Source organism: Diuraphis noxia, unplaced genomic scaffold (genome assembly GCF_037042655.1).
Source record: "Diuraphis noxia isolate RWA-SAM2 unplaced genomic scaffold, SU_Dnox_SAM2 contig0001, whole genome shotgun sequence".
Taxonomy (NCBI): Eukaryota; Metazoa; Arthropoda; class Insecta; order Hemiptera; family Aphididae; genus Diuraphis; species Diuraphis noxia.
Genome location: NW_028301711.1, coordinates 97,626,431 through 97,635,336, shown reverse-complemented (window position 1 = coordinate 97,635,336; position 8,906 = coordinate 97,626,431). Strand labels below are relative to the sequence as shown.

At 26.9% G+C, this 8,906-nt stretch overlaps 1 pseudogene; it reads left to right on the top strand.

The window, feature by feature from the left end:
• LOC149062623 (uncharacterized) overlaps positions 1 to 8,906 on the top strand; it is a 512,259-nt pseudogene that overhangs the window by 442,679 nt on the left and 60,674 nt on the right.

Sequence of the window (8,906 nt, the reverse complement as noted above, 5' to 3'; positions counted from 1 at the left end):
AACATACATGTAATTTAATTTATAATTAAAACACATTTATGTATACTTAGTACTTACCTACATATATTTTAAAATATACAATAAAAAGTTCATCAATAATTCCATTTGTATTGTATTTGTTTTTTTTTTTTTTTTATATTGATGGGTATTTGAATGAGAACAATTTTCATATACTTTTAAACATCATCAGTAAAGTTACCATAGTTAAGCTTGTTCATAATTTTTATAATACTTAGGAATAGAGAAAAAATATTAAACATAATATAAATTTATATTACTTAAGAGTTCGCCGGCTAGTACTTGTATTAAAATATATTATTCTTCACTAAAAAGTATTAACGGCGATCTATCGTTTGTTGTGGTATCGTTTAAACGAATTATTTATTATGATCTATAAATCATAACGACGTAATTTGTCTTTAAAATATTTACGTATAATCATACCAAAAGTAATTATAAGTACATATAACTATACAAATTTATAACATTACTTACACAATACACATTTAAACAAAAAGGTAAATTAACGGGTGAAGTCGATTAATTCGAAATTCAAAAAGCTGCAGTCACTTAACATACTACTTAACGTATATATTATAAAAAAAAAATAATAAAGTTAATTTCTGTATGACGAAATACATCTTTAAAATACATATTATATTGTATATATTGTTTTTATATAAATAATAATTTCAATTTTATATAGGTAGTTATTATAATTCATGACTTTTTAAAAATATATATAATTTCTATAACGATAGTTCATCAAAATGAGAAATTAGTACCTATAGTATATTATGTTTATTGTTATATATTTAACGGACTTATTTTATCCCGGACTTTTTTACCGTGATTTCTATTATATATGTACATCAATATTTTATAATACTATAATTTTGTTAAGGGGCCTGCTCGTGACTATTTAATAAGGGGCAACATTTAGGCAATTTGAAAGCTCGTCGCCGCCGCCCGGTACCTATGTGTTAGTCGTAAATGATTATTAGTGTGAGTGTAGACAGACGTGCGTACCACCGCCAACCACCCAACTATTTAGACAGACATCGTTATCGCAAAGTTATTTATAGCGGGATTACTATATATTATAATATTATCCGTAATCGTTCATTCGGAACGATTGAATCCTTATTAAAATATTATTTTTACTACGTATTCAATTCTACTCTTATTTACAATTCAATTTCATTCAGATAGTGAAGGAAGTGAAAGACGAAGGTTGGTATTTTCATTTTTATTGCAATTTTCGCACTCTTCTTTTGTGTTTATTATATAGTGTAAATAGTGTTTATTATGGGCAGTAAGTACAGAGTTAAAAAAAAACTGTAGCGGCTTATAGGAAGAAGAAAGGTGGAAATAAAATCACGTAAGTTATACTTCGACTTCTAAGTAAAAATGTATGGTCATCAGGTGGTTGGTAGGTATATAATAAATTTAAACATCGTTTAGAAAACGCGTTCAAGATAATTTGACGACCTGCAGCGCTGCGAGCATGGTTTGTGGCAAGACATAATTGCTGTAAAAAATTTAGTAGCTTTTCACGCAGACAGCCTTATTTATAACTTGAATAATAATTTTGTGGAGTCTTACAACAGTGTAGTAGCAAAATTTGTAGGGGGGAAAAGAGTGAACTATTCCCTGCGAGGTAAATAAAATATGATTTAAAAATTAAACGTTGATAATTTTAATATATTCATACAGCATAGGTAAGGTATATACATAATAAGCGTTTTTTAGGTTCGTATAACACTCGGTGTATGACAGCAGTATCATCGTTTAACTTTGGTCCAGAGTACATGCGAAGGTTGTTTAAACAGGCAACTAAAGAAAGTCCGGGAAAGTTTACCAAACGGTTCATTTGCAAACTATCAAAAAAAAAGACTTACGCAAGGAGTACTCCAAAAATCAGACTCAGCTTTGAGCAAAGACAGTATATTATTACAATATAAAATAATAATAATAATGATTTATAAATTTATATAATATACTATATTGTTATTTTAATTAATAAACACTATATTTTTAATTCTTATTTTATGAATATTCTCGGTCATTTGTATTATTTGGTTTAGGTTACAGAGCAAAAAATTTGTGGGGCCCGACACTGATTACGGCGATTTGTGTAATGAGCTGGGTTGTGAAGAGCTTTCGCTTTCAGCCGAGGAAGTGGAAGAGAAAAAATTAGAGTTCCTAACTTCTTTGATAAAAAGTGTTGAAGAAATTCACGAAGTCGAACGAGCTACAGTAGACCAGGTTAAAACAAATACAAATTTTATTTTATTCTATTTAACTTTAACACTATAAAAATTACATAAAAAAAATTATTTTGTATTTTTCATTCCTTTTTAATTAAAAAAATGTTTATGCTTGTTGTTATAGGTCAAAAGCGACATTTGGCATAAAGAGCGGAAATTTCGACTAACTGCCTCAAATTTTGGACGTGTATGTAAGCTTAGAGCCAACACCCCCAGAACAAATACCGTAAAATACATTTTGTATGGCGAAGTGTTCACACCATCAACTTCGGCATTGAGGTACGATTACAAAATATTTATTTAGTCAAATTCAATTATATATTCAATTATATAATATTATACAACATTTTTGTTTATATATTAGGTATGGAATACAATATGAGCCCATGGCCAAAAAAGATTTTGAGCTGAAGTTGGGATTAGAAGTATTGCCAGCGGGTCTATTTATAGATGAGATTATAAATTTTAGATTCTGAGCGGAGCGATGAATGTATTGATTTTACCATGATGTGTGTTTTTTTTTTTTTTTTTTTTTTTTTTTTTTTGTGTCTGTCATCACGTTTTGAGGCAGTAAAAATGCTTCGATTTTTGACTTCAGTACCTCGTTCGATCAGAAGATTCACTTTAAAACAAATGACCATAGATACATGAAATTTTCACCTAATGTTTATATAAGTATATTCTATCCACCATGCAATTTTCAAAAAATTTCGACTTAAGTTGAACTATTCATAGGCATTTCAAATTTTCGATCATTATTAGTTTTTTTTAAATTAATATCGATAAAAATTTATTTGTTATATTTGTTACATATTATGTAAAAATCACAAAAATTCACAAATTATTTTAAGCTAGAAATTCATAAAAAATGTTCCTTTTAAATCTAAGATTTGAAAATTTAATAAAAGTTTCCTTACAAGTTTTTCAATCTTTATCACAAATCAAAATTCCACCTGAAATTCAAATTAAATTTTTATGAGCATTTGAAATTTAAATTTTTACAACATTGGATTTTCACTTTTAGCGATTTCCTTATTTTGGTGTAACTCTAAAACAAATTACCACAGATACTTGAAATATTGACTGTATGTTTATATAGGCGTGTTATATATTTGATAAAATTTTCAAAATATTTAGATTTGTTTTGAGCTGTTTACTGACATTTTAATTTTTCAATTTTATTAGTTTTTTTTTCTATAAATATCGATAAAAATTTATTTGTTCGGTAGAAAAGCTTGAAAATTTAATACAAGGCTTTTAACACATTGTAACAATAGAAGTTAAAAAATATTAAAAATTCGTAGGCACAATTTTTTTTTATAAGCATTTAAAGTTCAAATTTTGACTAAATACGTAAAAATTACGGCAATGTTCAAATTATCTTAGATAGAAATTCACAAAAGTTTTTCTTTTTAATTCTAAGATTTGAAAATTTAATACAAGTCTCCTAACATATTTTTACAATAGAAGTTGAAAAATAAAAGAAATACATAGTCACAATTTTTTTTTATAAGCATACAAAGTTTGAATTTTTACAAAATATTACAAAATATTACGAAAATTCGTAAATTATTTTATGCTAGAAATTCATAAAAAATTTTCCTTTTATATTTAAGATTTGAAAATTTAATACAAGGCTCATTATATATTTTTACAATAGCAATTGAAAAATAAAAGAAATATATAGTCCCATTTTTTTTTTATAAGCATTCAAAGTTTGAATTTTTACAAAATATTACGAAAAATCGTAAATTATTTTATGCTAGAAATTCATAAAAAATTTTCCTTTTATATTTAAGATTTGAAAATTTAATACAAGGCTCATTATATATTTTTACAATAGCAATTGAAAAATAAAAGAAATATATAGTCACAATTTTTTTTATAAGCATTTAAAGCTCAAATTTTGACTAAATACGTAAAATTTACGGCAATATTCAAATTATCTTAGATAGAAATTCATAAAAGTTTTCCTTTTTAATTCTAAGATTTGAAAATTTAATACAAGGCTCCTAACATATTTTTACAATAGCAGTTGCAAAATAAAAGGAATACATAGTCACAATTTTTTTTTTATGCATTCAAAGTTTGAGTTTTGACAACATATTATGTAAAAATCACGAAAATACAGAAATTATTTTAAGCTAGAAATTCATAAAAAATTTTCTTTTTATATCTAAGATTTGAAAATTTAATACAAGGCTCATAATATATTTTTACAATAAAAATTGAAAAATAAAAGAAATGCGTAGCCACAATTTTTTTTTTACAAGCATTCAAAGTTTGAATTTTGACAACATATGTAAAAATTACGAAAATTCGCAAATTATTTCAAACTAGAAATTCATAAAAATTTTTCTTTTTAAAACTAAGATTTGAAAATGTTTAATAATCTATAATATATCCTAGACAGATAAACCGTCTTCGCTCAGAATCGTTTTTCGTATACAATGATATAATATCATTGGATTCAAATTTAATTCCATCCATTACAGTAACCCACTTGTAACCTACTGTACAGCAGAGCGACATACACGACTTACCCGCCTTTTTTGGCTTGTTCTCCTGAAGGGTTGATAGGACATAAGGATTTGTTGGAAGTAAAGTGTCCTTATAGCGCTAAAGACATGACAGTCATCGAAGGTGTTGAACAAAAAAAAATCAATTTTTTGTCGGTCAACAACTCAGGCGAGTTGCAATTGAAAAAAACTGATATCTATTGCTACCAAGTGCAGGGTCAATTGCACGTGGCTAATAAACAAACCTGTTATTTTGTAGTTTGGACACCAAAAGGTAAGTATAATAATACTATATAATATCCAAACCTAATAAAGTTCTTACATAAAATAACATGTTATATTTCTATTTAGATATTTTTATCGTCAAAATTGAGCGAGATGACGACTTTTGGAAAACTAAAATGGAAAGTCAGTTGATACAATTTTATAAAAACTATTTACTGGCTGCAATAGTGCAGCCAAAAATAGTAGTATAAAATGTATATGAATGTAAATAAATATATTGTAATATTAATTTTTTTAACTGTGTGTTACTCATTATTAATAATTTATATTATTCGTTCTTGTGATCTATGTTTTCCTTTTTTATTTATTCGTTCAAGTGTACAACGTACATTATATTATTTTTAGGTATTCTAACTAATAAGAAATGTAAATAAGCGGTTAGTATAAATATTACGAACGGAAACGAGTGTCGTATAATATTAGGTATTTAATACTTATTAGTTATTAGTATTGGACATTAGTTGATTAGTAGATAAGATAACGTAATTGTAGACCGCTAGAACAGCATAGTGCCCAGTAGCAAAGAGCGGTAGTCTGCGGGTCGCGGGAGATATATACGTACGCGCATGCACATGTCAACGCAATCGCCAGACAGAAAAATTACTAGTGTGATTTTTTTCTCAAAACACACTTTACGGGAAAAACTCTCACACCTCGTAGATTGGTCCGATTTTCGAAATTTTTTTTTTGTTAGATAGAGGAATATTTTTTACAGGGCGCATTGGACTTCGATTTTTGATTACGTTGCTAAAAACAAAAAATAATACAAAAACTAAAAAGTTGTAAAAATGGATTAAATTCAAACTTGTAATATAAGATCTAGAAAAATAATTTTGAAAATCCAAGTCCAATGCGCCCTGTAAGGAGTCTTCCTCTATCTAACAAAAAAAAAATTACGGAAATCGGACCAATCTACGAAGCGTGAGAGTTTTTCCTGTAAGGCATGTTTTTGAGCAAAAAAACAGGTCGCGTGCAGGCCCCTTAAATCCGGAGTTGTCCCTAGACAATAAGTCATGGTGGGAGAGCTTTTTTCAATAATAAAAATGTATTACTCCACTCGAATTATTATCATTATTATATATTAGGTACAGTTTTCGCCACTTATAGTGATTACCTTCGTTCAAAAGTACCTACTTGATCACTATAACCGGAAATCACTAAAAGCGGCGACTGGAGAAACATGTATAAAATAATGTAAAAATATTTAAATATTAAAATTATATTTATTTAGTATTATCATTTTTTATTTTTAATAATCTAAATATTTTTATTTTTTATACTATACATACCTACGGTATACTGAACAACGAACGAAAACAAACTGCGTATAAAGTGTAAAATATTGGTGCTTGTCAGAACAAAAACGGTTTCAAACATGTACGAATGGGGCTAGGTTAATTGAGTCCGAGATAAGTTTGGTACATTTTGAAAGTGTTAAATTGAGTCCCGGGGATAAATAAGTAGTAGGTAAGTTGAGTCCCGGAAAAAATAAGGTAGTAGGTAATTTGAGTCCCAGGAAAAAACGATTTATATGCATTAAATATTTAAAAATTTGCACTATAAAATTTTTATTTGTGATTTTTCCCCTCTCAATTTACCAACCCCGGTACGAAATGTTATGTTATTATGAAGTATCGCTTATTACGTGGGTTACATTAGAAAACATAAGCTTGATTAAAGTTCATGATTAAGATAATTGTCATTCGTAATAGTTTCCCTGTAAACAAAAAGGTGATAGGTATTATTTTAAATTTTATTTATATTTTATATTTCTGATCACAATAACCGAAAACCTGAACACTGTATTCGACGAAAAATTCTCTTATAACGACTGTTTGTTCCGTTCATGGCATTTTTGATCGCTATATATGAGTGGCTGATTCTTATAACCAGTGAACACTAAGCGGCGACTAAAAACTAAAAATATAAAAAATCGTTGGTAGGTACATTGAAAAGAAAACTCTTTATTAAATATAAAAAAAAACAAATCAAAAAATATTAAAAATGAAATAAAAATAAAAATTATAGAACAAAATCTAATTTTCTGTTGATTTTTGAAAACATAATGGCTTTATTCACGTCTAGGTACATCAATATTATATTTCTTTTTTCATTTGATGATTGTGTCTGTGAAAAATTCAATAATGATAGATATTAAAATGATTATCATTATTTCGATCCAATAATTTGATTCAAATATATTTAATTTACCTATTTATATAGTATATTATATTAACTACTATAATTAATACTAAAATATACTAAATACTATTGATTATAAATGTTATTTTGTGCCCATTCAATTTAAAAATAACAACTGATGCAGGGAATGGGCCATTCCAAATGTCCTGGATAACTCAGGTTCCACTAAGGAATATAGTAAAATCAGTCGGCGTGATTAGATATTACCGAATTATAAATAGAACTATTCAACGATCCACAGAAAAATGTAGTAATTTATTATTATTTAATATTTATGATGTACATTAAAACTAAAAAATAACAGCCTAAACAGTTTTTTCATATTTTCTATAAAAAATATAATTTTAAATATTGATTGACATATTAAATATGTTTATTTTTTTCGTTTCGTGATATTGGGGGAGAGCACTGGTGTATTTAGGTTTTTGTCATGGGGAGGGGGGTATGACTTTTTATGATAATTACAAACTTGAGAGTGGCTACGCCCCCCCCCCCCAAGTTTCCAGGAATTATAAAAGCTTATTAATATTAAATATATATTCTACGTTTGCCAAAATTATAATACACACACATTACTTGAGGTTCAATGTTTTATTATCAAAATCATGTTATTACAATACAAGATACAAAATATGAACTTCAAATTCTCATAAAAATTTAATTTGACTTTTCGGTAGAGATTTTTTTTGATAAAATTAGGCGTACTTATGAAGAATCTTATATTAAATTTTCAATTGTTAGATTCAAAAAGACAAATTTTTATGAATTTCTAACTCAAAATAATTTGCTAATTTTCGTGTTTTTTCAGTATTTTGTCAAAATTTGAACTTTAAATGGTTATAAAAAGAAAACCGTTTTTAATATTTTTCAACCACTATTGTGTCAATATATAAGAAGCATCGTATTAAATTTTCAAGCTTTTTTACCCCACAAATAAAGATTTATTGACATTCAAAAAAAAAACCTAAAAAGTTGGAAACTATAAGTATATCCGTAAACAGCTTAAAACAAGTCAAAATATTTTAAAAATTGTATCAAATATAGAAAGTGTTAATATAAACAACCAGTGAAAATTTCATGTATCTACAGACATTTTTTTTAGAATTACACCAAAAACCGTAATCGATTTTGACCAAAATAGAGTTTGCGTAAAAATTCCCGTTTTTTCCTTAATTTTTCATTTGTTTTTCACGGCGCTTTTGAAAACTACTGGGAAATTTTTACTTTTGACCCCCAAAGTTCCATATAGGTTCACTTTCCTATCAGAAAAGATGCTGTTAAAGAATATCTAAGCATTTTTACTCTCCTAAAACGTGATGACAGACACAAAAAAGTTAAAAAATAAAAAAGCACACATCATTGTAAAATCAATACATTCATCGCTTCGCTCAGAATCTAAAAAAAAAGTATTTGAATACATATTCATATTATTACATTTATTCGAATACTTAACAATTTTACAAGACTGAACTGCAGTCTGCAAGCATAAAACGTTACTTTCTATTGGAAATAATAAAAATCTTGCCCGTCTGAACAACAGCGCTCAGCGGTTTTATTCTTGCAAATTTAATCAATTAGGAATTGAAAAAAAAAAATCATAATTTTTTAAATAGTAATCATCGAATTATAA